Below are 22,895 nucleotides of genomic sequence, written 5' to 3' on the forward strand. Positions count from 1 at the left end.
ATTGACGAACCATTTACATTTTTGAAAAGCTCTCGAAGTGCTCTATAGCCCAATGGATGAGATTTGCTTGTCCCCCATTTTTTTTCCCTTTTCAAGGTCATTTAATGCCCCTAACCTAACTTTGAAGCATTCTTAGGAGGTCTCCAAAAATTGAAAAACCGCAATAACTTTCAAATTGTGGGGCCTTTTGACCTGATTCTTTTTCTGGAATGCTCTAAATTACAATTACATTCATCTAGCCAAATTACACCTTATAGTTCACCAAAATGGTGGCTCAATTACATACTCCTATTTTTCTGACATTTACATGTATCCCAAGGTGTTCAAATACTCTAACCTAGAACACTAATAGTGGAACTGTGAGAGTTGGAACCTTTATTTGACCCAAATGGGTATCCAGAAATGAAAACACATGAAACATAAACTAAGTCTAAGTACATTATTTTGGGTGACATAGGATTGCCCTTATACCTCTGGATGATCTTGCATCAAACACCCAGGGTAGATTGAAAAGTGACCCTATCACTTTATGAATGGTAGAGGAAATCGCAAATGGGAAACTTCAGCTGCTGATATCCAAGTTGAGTCCTCTATTGGCCATCCTTTCTACTTGACTAGATACTCTTCATATTACCTATTTCTGGTGCCCACACAATGATCTAGAATGTCTTCTATCTCCTCCTTCTTAGAAGCAGGAATTGGACATGGCTCTAACATCGGCTCCTTATCTTCACCATCATCATGATACTCTGTTAAGCCTACAATGTTGAAAATAGGAGAAATGTGAATACCATATGGTAACTTCACCTCATAGGCATTTCTTGAGTCATGTTTCTTCAGAATTTTGCAGGGGCCAAATTTCTTCATTTTTAGCTTGTTGTAAGTACCAGCTAGAAATCTTTCTTTTCTTAAGTGTACCATGACTAGATCCCCTACTTGGAATTCCTTATGTCTTCTCCTTTGATTAGCCCTAACTTTATACTCTTGATTCATCTTGGTAATGTGTGCCTAAACCTCCTCATGTAGACACTTGATATGTTCAGCAAATTCTTTAGCTTCAGCACTTGTCCTCTCCCCTTGCTCTATCTTCCTCAATTTTGATGTAGTCCTTGGGCTACTTCCATATATAATTTGGAATGGTGATTTTATAGTACTCCTATTTATAGAGTTATTGTAAGCAAACTCTTCTTGTGATAGAATCAAATCCCACCCCTTGGGCTTATCCCCAACTAAACATCTCAACAAATTGCCCAAACTTCTGTTTACCACTTTTGTTTGGTCGTCAGTCTATGGGTGATGTGTGGAACTAAATTGCAAGTCTATTCTCAACTTCTTCCACAATGTTCTCCAGAAATACCCCACAAATTTAGTGTCTCTATCAGAAACTATACTCCTTGGGAGACGATGTAGTCATACCACCTCTCTGAAAAACAAGTCTACAATATGGACAACATCATGAGTTTTGTGGCATGGAATTAAATGTGCCATTTTGGAGAACCTATCAACCACCACAAATACTAAGTCATTACCCCTATGTGTCCTCAACAATCCAAGAACAAAATCCATACTTATGTCCTCCCATGGCTTTGATGGAATAGGCAATGGCTGATATAGTCCAGTATTGCGACTAAATCCATTGTCAACTTGACAAATCTGACAATTCTCTACACACTTCTTCACATATTGTGACATTTGAGGCCAAAAATAATGTTCTTTGAGAATGGAAATGGTCTTAGCTTGACCAAAATGTCCTACCATCCCTGCACTGTGTTTCTCCTTAATCAAATTTTCCCTCATGGAACTCCTTGGAATGCATAATTGACTACCCTTGAATAACATACCATCCTGAATCAGATAGTGTAACCACTTAGTTTTGTCTATAGCAATAGGCTCTTTACAAGCTTTCCACACTTCAGCAAAATTAGGATCCTCAGGGTACAAATTCTTGAGTTCATCAAACCCAACTACTTCAACTTGCATTACTATAAGCAACAACTGTCTCCTACTTAGTGCATCTACAACCCTGTTAGATTTTCCACTTCTATGCTTCAACACAAATGTATAGCTTTGCAAGAACTCTACCCACTTCATATGCCTCTGATTCAATTTACCTTGGCTATTTAGGTACGATAATGCCTGGTGATCAGTATATAAAAAAAATTCCTTTGGCAATAAATAATGCCTCCATTTCTTTAAGGCTTGAACTATTGCATAGAACTCTTGATCATAAATAGAATACTTCTTTTCCACATCATTCAATTTTTCACTAAAATATGCAATAGGCTTACCTTCTTGGCTTAATAAAACCCCAATAGTGCTACCAATAGCATCACAATCCACCTGGAACACCTTTATAAAATTTGGAAGTGCCAACGAAGGTTGTTCTATCACCTTCTTCTTTAGCAATTCAAAACTTCTCACAGCTGTTGTAGTCCATTTGAACTCTTTTCTATCCCCTCTTATTGTGTCAGTCAGGGGTGCACATATGCCACTGAAATTCTTAATGAACTTCTTGTAAAAACTAACCAAACCATGAAATGATCTTACCTCAGTAGCAGACCTTGGAGTAGGCCATTCCAAGATGGCTTTTACCTTCTTTGGATCCATTTTGAGACCTTCAGGTGATATAAAAAACCCTAAGTAGACTAACTCCTTTTTTGCAAAGACACACTTCTTTATATTAATTAATAGTTTCTCTTCCCTTAATCTTTCAAGGACACTATAAATATGTAGTAAATGTTCTTCCAAAGTCTTGCTGAAAATTAAAATATCATCCAAATAGACAATAACAAATTTTCTCAAAAACTTCTTAAGTACCTCATTCATAAGCCACATGAAGGTGCTTGGGGTGTTTGTCAATCCAAAGGGCATGACTAACCACTCATAAAGACCCTCCTTGGTCTTGAAGGCTATTTTCCACTCATCTCCTTCTCACATTCGTATCTGATGATAGCCACTCTTGAGATCTATCTTTGTGAAGTACTGAGCTCCACTCAAGCAATCCATAAGATCATCCATTCTTGGCAAAGGAAATTAATACTTGATGGTTATCCTATTTATAGCTCGAGAGTCTATACACATCCTCCACTCTCCATCCTTCTTTGGTGCCAGTACTGTAGGTACTGCACATGGACTCAAGTTCTCCCGAATCAAGCCCTTCCTCAATAGTTCCTGAACCTGTCTATTTAGCTCCTTAGTTTCAGTAGGAGTCATGCTATGAGCAGCCTTGTTAGGAAAACTAGCTCCTAGAATTAAATCTATCTGATGACTGATTTGCCTTACCGGTGGCAATCCTTCTAGAAAATTATCAAAGATGATATCTCTAAACTCACCTAGCAAAATTTGAAACTTCAAGTGGTATTTCACTACTACCTTCTTTATCTTTCCTAGGGATCAAAGCATAGCACATACGTTGATGTTTCATGCCATCTAAAAACTTCCTTCCATCAACAAGACAAATTCTAGCACTGCTACATACCTTTTCGCCTTCCTTTTTCATGGGCTTCAATTTGTGGCAAACTCCATCCTTTGTTAGAGAGTATGTGTTTGCATGACCATCATGTACTGCATACCTATCAAACTGCCATAGTCTACCCAACAATAGATGGAAAACATCCATTGGAATAACATCACAGAGAATTCATCATGGTAACTCCCAATTTTGAATTTCACTAAACATTGTTCACTTACTAGGACCTTATGATCATCTTTCACCCAAGCAATTCGATAGGGCTAGGGGTGTTTCTCCCTCTTGAGCTTCAGCTTAGAGACCATCTCCTCTGATACCAAGTTATCAGTGCTACCACCATCAATGATCACATCACAACATTTATCCCCACACTTGCACCTAGTATAGAATAAACTCCTCCTTTGTCCTAGTTCAATCTCACCACTTAGTAGGACCCTTTCATTTACTAAAGTCTCTCCTCTTTTTGCATCCTCTGAATTTGATGATTGTGCATCCTCATCCACATGAGCAACCCTAGCTTGACCCTCAGCTCTCCTATATGTCCTTCCTTGTCATTGAGGACATTCAAAGGCTCGATGACCTTCTTTATTGCAATGGAAATAGGTACCATGGAAGCCTCCTCTTCCTTGTCCACATCCTCTACCTCTTCCTCTTTGATTTCCAAAGTCTTGATCATGGGAGCGGTTGAAACCCTCGTTCCTCTGGTTCCTGCTAGTACTCACATATTCATTTTTCTTTTGGGTTTCATTTCGGCCTCCAGATGACCTACCACTACCCCTTCCTCCTTGACCACGCCCTCTTTGTCTCCCTTAAAACCTCTTATTTAGCTTCTCTTCAACTCATAGGGAAAACTGGTATGCCTCTTCAACACTGGTTATTCTTACCAGACTTAATTCCTCCTGGATGCTAGGTCGCAACCCACTGATATAACGAGCAACCTTCTCCTTATTTGCTTATTCATGCCCTACTCTAATCAAAATTTGGTAAAACTCCTTTGTATATTCTTGGACTAATTTTCTTGCTTACTTTAACCCATGCATCTTCTTAAACAAATCAAGCTCATAATCAACATGAATGAATTGCTTCTTCAATTTGTCCACCATACGATCCCACCTTGTGATCTTCTCCTTTCCTCTTCTATTTCTTTCCAATTGAACCTCTTGCCACAAGATTTTGGCATGGCCTTTCAGTTTGGCCTTTGCAAACTTAACCCTATTTGGATCTCTAATATCCTCATACTCAAAGTACTCTTCCAATTCATTGATCTAGTCGAACAACTCATCTGGTTTTAGATTTCTTGAAAATACACCCACATCAATTGTAGGTATTTTCCCAAACTTAGTAATGGCCCTAAAAAGCCTTTCCTCTACCTAATTTAGAACTTCCCCATCAAATTCCCCTTCTGGTCCAATTTCTTCTTCTTCATTGTCATCCTTACTTTCATCACCTACAGTAACATTTGTTCCTCTGTGGAGATCCTCCTGCAATGCTTGTACCTACCTTTGGAGGGCTCTAACCTCCTTAGGATTAATAGCTCCAACCCTTCCACCATGCTCTCTTCATGGAGGCATCTTCTTAACTCAAACCCACAACCACACAGTCCTGGTGTAAACTGCCTCACAATCGGCGCTCTATCTACACACTCAGGAAAACTAGGCTCTGATACCACTTGATGGGGACACAACCCACGCACATAATGGACACAATAGGAAATGGAAAATTTTATTAACTGTAAAAATATGTTAGTACACTTAGTGCAGAGAAAATAGACTTCAAAACAGGCCCTATGGGCTTACAATAGCATACAACTAGAGATAATTTCTTCTCCCAGTACCTTCTCTCAAACTCCACACCGAACTACCTTTTACAATGCCAAAAATGTTCTTAAATAGACTCTGAAGGGTTAAGGATTAGGAATACATTCTAGAAAGTGCTAGTTGGCATCCACCAACCAAATAGAAGGCTCTAGAAGTCGCATTAGAAGTTGGCACAAAATTAGAAGAATCCAGAAATGGTAACCAAAATTTTGGGAGGCATAACTTTTGAACCATAGCTCCGATTGACGAACCATTTACATTTTTGAAAAGCTCTCGAAGTTCTCTATAGCCCTATGGATGAGATTTTCTTGTCCCCCATTTTTTGGCCTTTTTTGAGGTCATTTAATGCCCCTAACTTGACTTTGAAGCATTCTTAGGAGGTCTCCAAAAATCAAAAAATTGCAATGAATTTCAAACCGTGGGGCCTTTTGACCTGATTCTTTTTCTGGAACGCTCTAAATTATAATTACATTCATCTAGCCAAATTACACCTTCTAGTTCACCAAAATGATGGCTCAATTACATACTCCTATTTTTCTAGCATTTACATGTATCCCAAGGTGTTCAAATACTCTAACCTAGAACACTGATAGTGGAACTGTGAGAGTTGGAACCTTTATTTGACCCAAATGGGTATCCAGAAATGAAAACACATGAAACAAAAACTAAGTCTAAGTACATTTTTTTGGGTGACACGGGATTGCCCTTATACCTTTAGATGCTCCTGCATCAGTTACCAAATAGTAATAATACTTATTATGAATAAATTTCTTAGGAGGCTTATTTCCTATTTCTAATACAGTATTATGATAAATTATAATAGTACATTTATTTGTGGACTCATTATCACCTAGTGTTGCACAACCTAGGGATCTGATACCAAAATGTCATGCCCAGATGCAACCCTTTATTTATTTATTAAATAAATACAAAGGAACAATACATTGATATGTTGAGTTGAATTTGACATTACATTGATTATAGAGTGGTGGTGTTAATAGTTGAATACACCTTATCAACCTTGTTGATGCTTATGCTCACTAACCTAGCTAAGCCCTAGGTGTTATCGACAAATACCTAGATGTATTCAACATCACATGACTTATATCAAATATTTAAAATTTAATAACTAATCATCATTAATGTCTGTAAGAGCTTCCAATACATTCTACAAGACATGTGTTTTGCTAGAATCATTTATATAAGGCTTCTATATGTTTACACATATTAGAAAGTTGGATCCATACATACATTTTGTTCTATAATGTAATCCACTAAAATCTCTTCCCAGTTTACTTGGCATCATCCATGTATAAGATTGAGTTCAATACAAGTCTCGTATAGGATATTCAATTAAATTTACTCTTACATACTAATTACTAAACACCTTTATTATTTAATCTCTAATGTTGCATGAAAACCCATATATTGATGTAATTAATTTAAATTTTTCTTATGAGTTCATTTTGCTAAATGATAAAATCACATTTCCCTTTCAAAGAGCTCTAAAAGCTCATGTATCCAACTTCAGAGATTACATGAATATAGGAATGCCATTTAATTTACTTTTATATTTGTTATATACTCTCATAACATTCTTTTCACATTTAACAAGATGAATCTAAGGTCATAAAATGTTAATATCTTAGCAACATACATTATTTGTTATACATATATACGTACATACATACATACATACATACATACATACATACATACATGCATTCATGTGTGTGTGTGTGTGTGTGTGTGTGAAAACAACAATTGATATATATATATACTTGCTATGCATAACATCATAAATAAAATAAATATCTATAAAAAAATAACTACACTAATATCTATATATTCCTAACCCCATCAACTATCATAACTAATCCTACCCTAATTTCCTACTTCCAAAAAATGATATCATATCTGCTTGCATTAAATCTAGACTATACTAAATTCCATCCCCCAACATCTTACTATATTTAAATTTCCAAAACATGTTTCGACTAGTCCTAGGTGAGTTCACATGCCCAAGGTGGTAGCTCTTCTCCCAAGGAAAATCGACTTGGCATGCTTCCTACTTAGATCACTTTCCAAGTCCATGTTGACCTCTCCCTCAACATCAAAGGTTTTAAGAAATAAAATAATTACCTCTATTTCCCAACTCCAAGGCTTGATAAACTGATTCCAAGGTTTGCAAGTACTGATAGGGTTTTCAACTTCCACACTTCTCCTCTTGTCCCATACGTATGGTACCCCTTATATAGGTGAGTTGGCAAGGATTTAGAAAAACCAATATAAAGTTTGCATCATACCCCACTTGCTAGCCACCTAGGAAAAGTAATCATGGCATGTCATGTTTAAGAGCCCTTCATTACTCCCATTATGGCACCTAGAAAACTTAGTATGTATATATATATATATATATATATATATATATATATATATATATATATATATATATATATATATATATATAATCTATTCTTTTTTTTTACTAATTGTGTTTGTACTTAAATTATTAAGTGATGGGGACTACTCTTACAACCTCTATATTTAATTTAATCACTGGATATCTAGTCTTAGCATCATTTTTAAATTGTCATAACCTCAATCAGATATATATATATATATATATATATATATATATATATATATATATATATATATATATATATATATAAATTTGTGTTGTTTCCAAGAAGGTATGACCTAAGGGTCACAGGTTCTATGTGAGTCCTAGTATATAGGTTTTTTTTAAGCTCAAGTTTATTATAGTTATATATATATATTTGTTGATTCTGAGAATATCCTCTTGAATATATTTTAAGGGACTGTAATAGGGGAAAACTTTATTTTCCATTACCAATACATTTTTCAGAGAGGAAATGTACTTCTATAGCAAGACTTTTTCATAGATTGAAATATGCATTTTCTCTAGTCAAATACATTTTATTCCATCCTACCATGGAAGTTTGGTAGTTGTGTCGATGGTGTGAAGATTTTGGCTAGCCTAAGGTTTAATCAAACTTGAATTCTAATGAACCAACATTCTATCATGCACCATGAGCTATTGATTTTCATTCTTTTGTATTAAAAGCATAACTTGTTTATATTGCAACATTCACATTATTTCAACCATACAAGAAGAAATATTATCCACTACAATTATGTAGTATTCCTATTAATTTAGTTATAGAGCATTAAGGAAAAAGGATTTCATTTCATAACTCCTCCATGGTACATTAGATTAAAAAATGTGAAACTCACAATGAAGTTTCCCTTGCAATAGAACTATACACAACATATATTGATAGGAAGAAACTTTCACTTTACATCTTACTAAAAGGAAGACAAAATAGAGATTAATCCCTACAACATTTTTGTGACAACATGGGAAAGTTGGTCTCTCTCTACACACTTTAGCTTTTAACATTGTTAAGGGTGAAACCCTAACATCTTCAAGGAATCCATCTTCACAAAACCTACACATGCACACAAAATAGGAACCATGGAGGCTCACCTCCCATCTTAGACTTCTATGAAGCCACCCACTGAGTAAGGGAAACAAAGCTCAAATAGGATACATCCAAACAACATCTCATAACAAGAACTAACATTATTACAACATTTTTTTTCAACACATACACAACCCCAACCAAGGTTTGCACAATGATTCACAAATGGAATCGTAAACATTCGGTGAAGGTGGGCTCTCCAAGGAGGAGAATGCCATATCCTTATGCATTAACAAATCTTGCAATTGCAATATGCCCAACAAAGATTCCAAGAAACACATACCATCCAAGGCCATCAATAATCACATGCCTCAACAAGGCTATCCATACTTGCTCCTCTCACATATCCTCACTTATACCTCCCATAGAACAAATAAAAGGCATATGGCTTTCATTGGAGCCCATACTCCATAAAAACTATCCCCTCTCCAAGAGATGGATTTCTCAACTCCAATCTAAAGCCCAACTAACCCCACCCCAAGGCTTCTCTTCCCTCCCAAGGGTGAGTGAAGCCTTCACACCCCACACAACATTCAATCCACGACAATAAGATCAAGAAACAAAATCAAACGCAAGTCAATCCAACATGCTCATTTACATACACAACAACTACTACATACACCAAATGTAAACACATAAATCTTACAAGAACACTCTTCCAATTTCAATTCTTCAACTTTCATGAGATGAGAGAAAAACTGGCATGAAGCACTAACCTCCTTCTAAGCTATGGTTATGGAATGGTGATTAAGAGCTTCCTTCTTTTCTTCCAAGTCCCTTCCTCCAAACCCTAAGTGTCTTTACAATTAGAGAGTGGGTGAACAACCACTAAGTTTGGCACAAGCTCCCTAAAAGACCTCCACTTCCAACACCACCTACCCCTCTTACACCCTTGTACCTTTCTACCAATATGAACTTAACCAAGTGGAGGGGTTAGGAAAGGAGTCATGTGACACTCCTATTTTCGAATTGGCTTGAAAATGACTAGTTTAGAGGGTCTCCTAAGTCCCCTAGACCAACTTATGTTTACATATAGACCGCCAACCTATACTACTACCATGTGGGTGACTTATTTTTACAAAAATAACACTTTGGAACCACTTTTAGGCTCTCTAAAGTTCCTACCAAGTTTGAATTCGAATTCAAACAAGATGGTGACTCCTCCTAACACTCTCCAAGGTGGATTAACTTAATTTCATAATGGGATTAAGTTTAGTTTAAGTGACTTCATGCCCAAAAATCCTATATGATATATCATTTACACATAGACACCACAAGTGTCAAATGACACACACACACACACATTAAACTCTTTACACATCATGATGACATGTCGCTAATTAATCATGATCTTTAAACTTATAACACCCATGCACAATCACATTACGAAATAAACACAATACAACAAGGTTTTGAATCTTCCAAAGATTCACATTGGCTTTACCATGTTCACATAGGTTTGAAGCTTGTTTCCCTGAATAATTTTCATGGTTCAACTTTCTTGCACACTCAACTTAAACATCAATAGTCCAATGAAATAATATAGAAGTACATACAGATAAGTGCAAAAAAATCCAATATCACATAATTTGCATTAACATATACAATTAACTTTCATCTATTGATTATAAAATATTCAGAACATTGAAATATCAATATGTGTATCAATAGTCACCTTTCTTAACATAACCAATTATCATTCTAAATATTATCACAACTCTTTCTACATAACAATGAAACTCTAAAGTCCTCTTTACTAAATCATGAAAACATATAAAATGGATCTTAGCATATATGCCTAAGTGAAAATCACTAATCTGGGAACATGTAACTAGTATCTTTTCAGTTCAAGTTAAACACAACAACATTCCTAGCAATACCCCCTTATTACATTACAAGGGTGTGTGTGTCCTAGGGTTAATCCCTCAGGCCATTAGAATGTTCCAAAATTATGTCATCAAGATTTAAAACAATCTATGAATGCAACCATTTATGTTTTGTGCTTGTTATTATCTACATCAAATGTTGTTTCTTATGAGAGAAAATGTTAATTTATCTTTCCTAATTTGGCTAGTGAATCATTCTATGAATCCCTTGATCAAGTCCCTAGCTTGAACATATAGGGGTTCATTTTCATGTGATCTTATCTATTCAACCTAATTTTATTGAATGGGTATTACACTTATAATAACTAAAATCTGCCTTAGTCTCTAAATAGGATCTCATAAATCATTATTAGTAACCAAAATGTCAATCATAACCTAATTAAGTCCTAATCATATTTATTTCATTAAGATCTATAATAGGGTACTAGTGTGGGCCTTACATCCTCCCCCTCTAGCTATCAACTTCCTCTTGGAAGTCTCTATAATTAGGGACACAAATTCCATATATAGGGCTTACCTTGATCTATTATAGTTGTCCCACTTAGGCCTTGCCTTAAGATCAGCTCATATTCCTAACAATTTCACATATAATTGAAATATAGACTTATAAAATATTGTCCCATAGCTCATAGAGGAATAATTCTTCTTAATATTGATTAACTCACCATTAATTATTTGGGTATCATCCTAAGTTAGGTTACCTACAAATACCTAATATAAATATATTTGTGGTAACTTTTTTCTAGATGAATAGGGTGGTTGTGTTTTATATATAGAATGTTTAGGCTCATTGCAGCATTCCCAGTCTCTTGGTAGTTGAGAATGGTTGATCATGAATAATTTATTGAATAGCTATTTATGTATTTATACCTCTTTGGTGTTTAGGTTAGTCCTTTTCGTGGCGTAGTCTCATTACCTTTTTCAACTTTTTTAATCGGTGCCATTTCCATTTAGAGGTTGGTGTTACTGGTCTACCTAGCTCCTCCTATGTTGTGCCTAGTTGGCATACTTACTGTATTTCCTCTCTCTCTCTCTTAGTTATCCTTATTTTAGGGTTTTCTTTCTATATTGGTAGCTTGTGATCTTATATTCTATGTCTTGTTGGGGTATGTACCAATGTCATCATATTCTTCATTAGTTCTTACCAACTATCTTACTCCTTATTAGTTTTTCAAGTCACTCACTCACATTAGCACTAAAAAGGTCTATGATGATAGTCTAGGACCAACTTATTGGCAAAGGGTTGATATCTTTCATAAAAACTCCAAGAATTCATTAGTTTTAGTTTAACATCAAGATCCACTTACAAGTCCTCAATTGTAGTCACTCGATGGTTACAGTGTTCTTTTGGTTACATCTTAATTGCAGAATCTAACCATTACAGTATTGATTTGATATACTTATTAGATATATGTCAAAATAGCATTGTGTATCCTTTAGCTTTAATCCCTTATAGTCTTATCACTTCCAGTGCCTTTACCTAAGGTGCTTAGCATGGTGTGCTATTGGGTCTATTCATTCAAGGGTTAATTTATTTCCATGTTTATAGGGTTGAATGAACTCACATCCTATGATAATGAAAAGGGATGGTATTAAAATTTCCTCATGATGGTTGTCAAGAATTATCCTTGATATAACCAACTTATAAATCATAATATAACACACTTAATGAAAAATGCCTCATAAAATAACTTAAAACAAAATAAAATCAGCAATAAGTGTGGCCACAATGGTAAATCTTTTGCTAATCAAGTCATGTCCCAAGGCAAAGGGAACCATATCAAGAAATCATTATAAATGAACATTCCATGAAATTTTCAAAATATGTAAAAATAAAAAATGACAACAACAATTCATAACAATTCATATTCTCAAAAGCATTGTGGTCATACGAGGGTCTTATTGGTGGATAGAAGAGAAAGGGTTGTCCTATAGTTACATTATAAATCAATGATATGCAGAAATGATTCCTTGAATTTTCAGTCCTTTCCAAGAATAGGTCACAAGATTGATCTACACCCTTATTGCTTATGGGTTGTTGAGCCTTAGAAATTCATTATTCAATTTCTTGTGTTTCCTTACCTACTTACCCATTACTGTAAAGAATTATTAGATGTAGTCCAGGGCTAGGGTTTATACCCAAATTACCCTAGTCACCCTTTAAATAAGAGTAAGATTATGATTGGTGTCACTTGGCTAAAATATAATGTAGTAGGTTGCTATTAGAAAGATCAATGGAGTTATCTCAAATATACCTATCACACCTTCTTAAAAAGCATCACTCAAGGGTTTCAATAACCTTCAAGAATGGTTCTACCATCTGATCTCATGATAGACTAGGATTCCTTAAGGTATTGTTGATATTGTGGAAAATTGTTTAGTCTTTTTGAGCTTCTGTATCTTCCAAGCTATAGTACAGATTGAGCAGAATGTTGATGACCGAGTGATAGTTGTCTCCGAGTTGCAAGATGTTATTGAATATTGAAAACATTTTGAGCAGAAACTTTTCTTGTAGGTTCCATTGATCGATATTAAAAAACCTCAATGTTTTATGGGTTACCCTAGTAGGTAAGTGTATACGGTCATGTTGCCCATCCTGATATGATGATGTCGCAGGTGGTGAAGGGTCCTCTTTTTTTGTGGAAAACATATATTGTAATGTAATCAGTGAACCTTGTTATATCTTACATTATCTGTTCTAGTGTGTGTTGTATTTTTTTGGTTATTTGTGTATTACCTCTCATTCTCCCCCTGTCTATCAAGTAGGAGGCTTATCTTATCAGTATCACTTCCAATGGGGTTCTTCACATGTGGTTTCTATAATTTAACTATAGAGTTATTATCTAGATAGTTAAGACATAAAATATTATCTGTATTGTATAACATGTTAGTCATTGTAGCACTATACTATATAGTGGGGGGGTTTCCTATCCCATTCCTATAATCTACCATCCTCATCATTCTTATTTACCCTAATCAAGAGCATTCCTTTCCGATGAGCCCAAGTCTTTTTTTTTTTTCACAAAAGGGGTTTTTGCATTCTTACCAATACCTAGACATCATCGAGATGAGTTACGACCCATTTAGTCCTTAATGTTGGTATGGTTTTAAGAGAAATATCCTCACACATGACAAGGTCTGGATTCGTTAAGTTGCATAGCTATAGAGGGGGTTACATAGAGTTCCTTAAAAATTTGAATTTCCACAAGATCAAGGTCAATATCTTATCATATCTTAATCCTTGGTGGTTCTAAATTGTTACCACAGTCAATTACTATTATCAGTTTAGGGTGTTCAATTCAATTTCCATATAGTAATAATACTTATTACGAATTGATTTCTTAGGAGGCTTATTTCCTATTTGCAATACAGTATTATGATAACTTATAATAGTACATTTATTTGTGGACTCATTATGGCCCAGTGTTGCATAACCTAGGGCTCTGATACCAGAATGTCATGCCTAAAAATCCTATATGACATGTCATTTACACATAGACAACACGTGTCAAATGACACACACACATTAAATTCTTTACACATCACGATGACATGTCGCTAATTAATCATGATCTTTAAACTTATAACACCCATGAATAATCACATTACAAAATAAACACAATACAAAGAGGTTTTGAATCTTCCAAAGATTCACCTTGGGTTTACAATGTTCACATAGGTTTGAAGCTTGTTTCCCTGAATAATTTCCATGGTTTAACTTTCCTACACACTCAACTTAAACATCAATAGTTCAATGAAAGAATATAGAAGTACATATAGATAAGTGTAAAAAAATCCAATATCACATAATTCACATTAACATATACAATTAAATTTCATCTATTCATTATAAAATGTTCAAAACATTGAAATATCAATATGTTATCAACAATCATCTTTCCTAACATAACCAATTATCATTCTAAATATTATCACAACTCTTTCTTCATAATAGTGAAACTGTAAAGTCCTCTTCACTAAATCATGAAAACATACAAAATGGATCTTAGCATATATGCCTAAGTGAAAATCACTAATGTGGAAACATCTAACTAGTATCTTTTCAGTTCAAGTTAAGCAAAACAACATTCCTAGCAATACCCCTTTATTACATTACAAGGGTGTGTGTGTCCTAGGGTTAATCCCTCGAGCCATTAGAATGTTCCAAAATTATGTCATCATGATTTAAAACAATATACGAATGCAACCATTTATGTTTTGTGGTTGTTATAATCTACATGTATTGTTATTTCTTATGAGAGAAAATGTTAATTCATCTTTCCTAATTTGGCTAGTGAATCATTCTATGAATCCCTTGATCAAGTCCCTAGCTTGAACATATAGAGTTTCATTTTCATGTGATCTTATCTATTCAACCTAATTTTATTGAATGGGTATTACACTTATAATAACCAAAATCTTCTTTAGTCTCTAATTAGGATCTCATAAATTATTATTAGTAACAAAAATGTCAATCATAACCTAATTAAATCCTAATCATATTTATTTCATCAAGATCTATAATAGGGTACTAGTGTGGCCTTACACTCTATTAATCAAATATATAGTAATATCAATAGCCTCTTCCCACATGTTTAAGGGAAACCCTGCATGCAACCTCATGCTCCTTGCACACTCCATTATAGTTCTGTTTATGTGTTCAGCCACTCCATTTTCCTATGGAGTCCTTGGAGCAATTTTTTCTCTATGAATATCATTAGTGGAGCAATAATATTCAAATTAATTACTTCAATACTCACCACCTTTATCAGATATGAGACATTTTAATTTCTTACCATTTTCAAGCAAGCATTTCCATTTGTTAAAAGTTTGAAATATATCATATTTATGTCTAAGGAAATAAACCCATAGTTTTATAGTTGCATCATCAATAAATGTAACATAATAATGAGAGCCACCAAGGGAATATACCTAATATGGTCCCCATACATTTATATGCACAAGCTTTAATCTCTAATTTTTTTTTCCTTCCCACTCTTCACAAAACTCACTCTCTTTTATTTTCCATACACATAAACTTCACAAAAATCCATGTTTACACATTTCAAACTTAAAAAAATTTTTTGAATTAATTTCATACCTTTCTTACTCATGTGCCCAAGTCTATGGTGTCATAGAATTATATTAGAATCTACAACATTTATTTCTTCTCCCTACTCAATTGTAGCAAGTAATCCTAAACATTCATCTTTCTCTAAAATAATCAAAGTAGAAGGAACAATATGAACTGTACAAAGATATAAGGTGCCTACTTTCACACCTTTTTGTACTACAAGGGAACCTTTTGAAACTTTCCAATTTTTATCATTAAAAGTAACTACACAACCCTCATCACCGAGTTGCCCTACTATTATTAAGTTCATACTCAGCCTTGGAACATGTCTTACCTCATGTAGTAGCCAATGATATACATTCTATAACTTAATCTTAACTTTTCCTTTCCAACAATCTAACAGGGTTAATTCTCTCAAAATAAACAAGCCCAAAACCCCCTTGGACATAACCAATAAAATAACCTCTATGAGGTGTAGCATGAAATGAAGCACTAGAATCTAAAACCCAAGAATCATCAACACTTTCTAAAGAAAGAAGAAAAACATCCTCTTTGGATTTTTTTCTTACCACATTTTCCTCTTTGTTACCTTCTATTTTATATGTTTAATTGTTCTTTTGAGTCCAACAATCTTTCTTCTTATGCCCTGGTTTACCATAGTACCAACAATCTCTTGGTCCTCTAGATTGAGACCTCTTCCCTTTTGACTTTCCTCTTGATTTCCATGGTTTCTAGAATTATTTCCTCTCAGTCATTCTACCTCTGCTTTTTGTGTTCAAAGAACTTCTTGATGTAGACCCACCTAAGGTTTTCCTACAAGTTTCCTCACTTAGAATAACACCAATCACATCATCATATTTTAGGGTATTAGATCTAGAAAAAAATTACTCACAACCATTATCAAGTCATTCCAAATTTCAAGCAAAAAACAAAAAATCAAGAGAACCCTAATTTCTTCATCAAAATTAATACCCATAGAAGATAACTAACTAGTAATAGTATGAAACTCATTTAAATGATCTTCAATAGATCCACCTTCTTCCATCTTCATATTAAATAAATGTTTAATGAGAAATTCCTTATTTGAAGCGGAGGGCTTTTCATACAATTTCACTAGGGTTTCCATTAACTCTTCTATTATCTTCATTTTTTTAATGCTATATGTTACCAATGGTGTCAATCATAACCAATTACTTTTAAGTTCCTTTTTATCTAAAAGATCCCAGTTCTCATTTGTCATAGTTCCCTATTTCTTGGCTCTTCCTTCCAATGGCTTCCATAAATCCTTCTGATAAAGATAGTATTTTATTTGCATCTTTCATAATTGAAGGTTCTACCAATTAAACTTCTCCACCTTTAGGTTACCCTCATTTTTCATCACTCTCACTCAACTGTGACACTCCCATTCAACCATGGAACTTTCCTACAGAGGATAACTCAAAAAAAAAACTAGGTTCTGATACTACTTGTTAGGATTAAACCACAAACATAAGTAACAATTAAATGCAAATATAAACAATATCAAAAAATAATAAATCACATAGAAGAATACACAAGACACCAAGATTTAATGTAATTCATCTAATCTCTAGGCTACATCCACCAAACAACAAGTCCAATATTATTACGATCCAGTGATTACAACTTGGTTACAATTTGTAATCCCTTATAGCTCAATACCACCACAAGAAGCAATTTTAGCAACACACATTATGAAAATCCTTAACCCTAAGCTCTTTTATACAATAATTTTTGTTGCTTTAGGGTTACAGTTAATTCCAAAATTATCAATAAAATAGGACCCAAAGAATTATGAAGTATGTACAGTACTTCCATGATTAGTCACCACAAACTAATACTTGATTGTCTTAATGCATGCTATTTGTGACCCCTTGGGATATGAAGTCAAGAAAATTCTTTCATATTTATAGAATAGCAATCCAAGCAAGTTCCTAGTATGGAGAAAACAAAATTAATGCATGTTAATTATGAGGATGGATAAGATATCCATATAAAAACAAGTGGTACATGCTAGTAACTAGTGGTGTTTATCATAAGCAAATTGTGATTTGCATAGATGATGTCAATTATAGTAAACTAATTGCATTTTTTTTGGATGTTGTCTTTGTGACAATGTTTGCAATTCAAGTCAATTTTATTTGAAGTTGATTTATAAATCTAGGTGGGATTTGATGAGAAATATCTCAAAATTTTCCAAGGTGGGTAAGAATATAAAGAGTCATGAATGACTAGGCACTAAAAAATGTAGTTTCTTGTTGTGCATTGACTTTATGTGGTGTTATAATTATAGGCTCTTCACTCTCTCCTCTTTACATACTCACTATTCAATGATAAAGAGAAACTAGGGGGCTATACAATCGGATCTTTTGTTGAGTTGGGGAATGGAAGGGAAACGAAAAGTCATAAAATTTTGATTGATTGCAATATAATTTATGCCCCCACTTAGATTTTCCATTCTATCATTCATTTAGGATTCAAAAGTGAATATATATTTAGGTAAAAGCACAAACCTATGTCACCTTTTATAAAGGAAAAGTGATATCAAAATTTAAAGTCTTCAACTTTAATGACATAAAAGTAGCATTTGTACTTAGAATTTGAAGATGATGTAAACTAATGAAATGTGTAAAATTAGATGAAGTTTATGTCTGTAATTTTTTTTAAAAAATTGAGTGAAAATTTTATCTATTTTTTAATTTTTAATGTCTATTTTTAATATTTTTTAAAATGCTAAAAATATAGAGTTTTTTTTCCCATCAAACAAATATATGTAAATATTCATATTTTGGTCTAATTTTCTAATATGTTAGAGTCAACATGTATACCTAGTGCAAAAAAAAACAAAAATTGAAATTTGGCTAATATTTTTCAAGTTATAACTTGTCAAAGTCAAAGTTATCAGAAATTGACAAATTTTTTTTTCTCCCATAAACTTTTTCTATCAAATCTACATTTTTTTTAGAAAAATTACATATTATTGAAGAAGACTCTCTCCTCTAGTGCAACATTAAAAAATAATAATTTTTGAATATGATTTACTATTTTTTTTCTTATTTTTTAATAGACATCTTCCTGAATCTTAAAATACCTACTTGTAATATTTTTAAATTATAACATATTATCCATATTCAAAATAATAATAAAATTATATGATCATAATCTTGACTCTAAGACCTACAAAACTATATTTTTAGTTTTTTAAAAAACTTCAATTTAGTATGTCAAATTGGCCTTCAAAGTGAGAAGTTTGTAGAAGTTCTTATTTTTTCTTGTGTCACTACCACCTAGGATGCCACATATGCAGTTCTAGCTGAAACACTTTTGGCCAAAACCCCTATCAGCCCAACAAACCACAAGTGGTTAGTTTGGTGGTTCCATGTATAAAATAAGTTAGTTTCCAAGTTTTTTCATGTAACAAATAAGATCTGTGTTTTCTTTATTTTAATAAATATAGAAAACAACGAAAAGTAGAAGAGCATTTTCGAAAGACAATGATTTTTGAAGCCATTTTCAGCAACTATTTTGTAGAAATCCTCAGAATCGCAAAGGATCAAATACTTTTAAGGTGTTTTTTTCCTATCTACTTATTTTTATTTTTATGTATTCTAAGTTGAAGCATTAGCTAGTATTTAGTGTTCAAAATCTAATTTTTTTTTCTTTTGTTTCTATAGATAGAAGTATTCAATCGGCACTAAAAGGAAAAGATCAAGGAAATATGATAGGAAAAGAGATGACAAAATGAAAGGTCATACTAAACATAACCGAAATCAACCTATTGAAATTCCCTGAACAGGATGAGATTCATGAAGAGAATGAAAGTAATGAAGAGGAAAAAATTGATAGTTCTATTGATAGAAACAAATTAGAAGGCATAACAAATTTGATGGATTTGGATGAGGAACTACTTTTAAACCAAATTCCATCTTAAAATATGATCAATGATAACACTATTAGAAAGCATTGTTAGAACATGTGGGATTAATATTTCAAAGATAGAAGTATATTTGGACAGGCACAATTATTTGTCAAGTTATTTAGAAGAAAAGATATGCGACCTATTTTAGAGTTGGTGGGTGTCGATAACAGGAAAAACCATGTGCATAATATTAATAAAACAATAGTTGAAAACTTGTAAAATTCTTATAACAAAATTGACAACACAACTTGAGGAGGTGATTTCAGTAATGCATGTAGAGCATTGATGACTACTATATCTAGTAGAAAATTGATACATGGAAAACAAGTACGTGTAATTTTTGATGTACTACATATATTCAGAAGAACTTTGCAGAGATACATCAAGAGAAGAAATATGCTAGATGATAACATTGAGAATAATTGGGTGAATATTTGTAGAGTTCCTTGAAAAGATAGAATTTATGAAGATGTAAAAAGACAAGTTATTGAATTTTGAACCACATATTCTCGTGTTTCTTCCAACAGGTGTGATACTATGCAAATTAAAGATCAAGAGACAGAGGCCAAAATTGAACATCCAAAACATTTTGTAGATATAAAACAAAGTGAATTATTTCAAACATTCAAGCAAGAATTTTCAAATGTCAAAATATGTCAGGGAATGTTTGAGAGTTTGCGTCCTTCCTTTGTATGCATAAATAAAATGCATGAAACTTGTCGAAATCATTTTGAATTTGGTCTACACTTGCAATCATATAAAAAATTTATGGTAGTACTTGATCCTAATTTGGTCATCCCTAGTAGTACAACACAATTTGTGAAGTCCATATTATGTGACAAATTAGAAGATTCAGATGAGTTCAAAGTGCAATGCATCAAAAATTCATGTGAAGATTGTGGAAATTTATGCAATTTTTTTGAAATGCAAATTGAGAATATTGATGAATCCACACCAATTTTATGGATGAGATATGAATATGAGAAATACCAAAATAAGATAGGAGATGAATCCAGAAAAATTGTATTGAGGGAGAGCGAATTGTGTTATGATGAGTTTATGACCAAGTTTCGTCCATTGATATATCCACATATCCAACATTGTCATGGTGCACGATGGAAAGCTAAATAGTTTCATGATTCCAAAAATTGTTTTCAACTTGGTTACATACTTTTAGTTGTAGTTTTTTTGAGAATTATACATTTGCACCTTAAATAGAGTGTCAAGGGCAATATTATCATTCTGAACAAGTTGCAATATTTGTGCAAGTGACCTATAAACATGGACAATTTGGGGTGGATCAGATAGAAAGGTTGGATGAAAATGAATGCATCATCATCAAAGAGGTTCATTTCTATATTAGTGATGATAGAGTTCATGATAGGAGTTATGTGGCTCAATATTTTTCTATGTTCTCTGAACATCTAAAAAAAATTGTGGAATAAATATTTCACAGCACTACATTTGGGCTGATGGATGTGCAGATTAGTATACATGAACTTACACATTTATTTAACTTTATTTTAACTTACATTTGTTTTTACATGCATTTTTTAATTTGATACATGTACATAGATAATTGTAGATACTTATCATGTTTCATGTTCACAGGAGAATTCAAATCTACAAAAACATTTAATTGGTTAGCAATGCAACATGCTAGAACCAATGTTAGGTTTTTATGGAATTTCTTTGAAAGTGGACACGGAAAAGGGGAGCATGATGGAGTAGGAGTATTATAAAGTGTGCACTTCGACAACATGAACTTGTAGATAAATATATAAATTTAATGTGCATATTTAATACTAGTAGCATATATACTTTTAAATTATATATATATGCATATTGTATGTACATATAGGGAATAGGATGGAGAGTGCAAATCAAATTGTTGAATGGTGCAAAGTTTATTTTGCTACTCAGGATACTGAATACAATAAGCATTACTTTTGGGAAGAGAAAGGTGGACTAAGTTATATTTATTTTTAATGTATTTTTCAAATTGTTCAATTTTATATTAAATATAAATATTTTGAAATATAAAAATTATTTTTAATGTATTTGTAATAGATATAGATCAATCTAATACTTACAATTCTCAAACAATCCTTGGTATTAGAAGTTTGCATCAAGTGATGACTACATGAAACCATAAACCTCTAGTAATTAAAGTACGAGAGAAAACATGTTTTTGTGATGACTACATTAAGGACAATCCAGTGAGTGCATGTGAAAATATTGTGAATGAATATGTTTCACATGGGGATTTGAAGAAGATAGTTAGAAAGCCTCCTTTTGAAGATGCTGACATTGACATTCACATTCATGATCCTGTATATTTAGTTGATTATGAGCGCATTTCTAATTTAGTTATGGTAGGTTTGTGTGCATATATACATACATACATACATACATACATACATACATACATATTAATATACATGTATATTCATTTTAAAATTAATTTATATTTATCTATATTTTTATATACATGCATGAGATATTTTTTTAGTTCAAGCCTTACCAGATAATGCGAAAAATGTGGACTATTATCTTTTAAGATGCACAAAAGCAAAACACAAGTTTCTAGAAGGAACTATAGATGCTGATCAATAGTCATATCCAATTGGATCAGTTGTTATTGAAGGAACATATTATCAACAAACAAGGGTAACTGATAGTGGTATTGAATTTATTAAATACAAGCTTGGAGGAAAGGTTTTACATTACAGTAACCATGTTATAGCAACCAAGTTACAATTTGAAGCAATACAAAGAAGAGGACATCATGGAAATCAAAAGTGGAAATTGTCTATTGAAGAACATGAAAAAATTCTAGAGATAATAAAAAATAGAGAGGATCCTAACAATACATTGTTTGTGGAGCTCTAGTTTACCTATGTACTTATTGTGGAGCTTTAGTTCAACTATGTCTATATAGCTCTTATACTTTCACATTTAACATTGACAAGATATTTGTTTTATAAATTTGATAACATTGGATCATTTATCTTGGATATGCAAAATTAGACATGTTTTGTTATTTTTATTTAAATTAGACATGGATATCTCATTTAAGACAACCTCTTAGGACCTCCCCTTAAGACAACCTGTTAGGACCTCCCCTTAAGACCACCTATTAGGACATCCCCTTAGTACAACCTTTTAGGACCTCTCCTTAAGACAACCCCTTTAGTATTTGT

The sequence above is a fragment of the Cupressus sempervirens genome, chromosome 10 (genome assembly GCF_028749045.1).
Source record: "Cupressus sempervirens isolate cs-2001-9-10 chromosome 10, ASM2874904v1, whole genome shotgun sequence".
Lineage (NCBI taxonomy): Eukaryota > Viridiplantae > Streptophyta > Pinopsida > Cupressales > Cupressaceae > Cupressus > Cupressus sempervirens.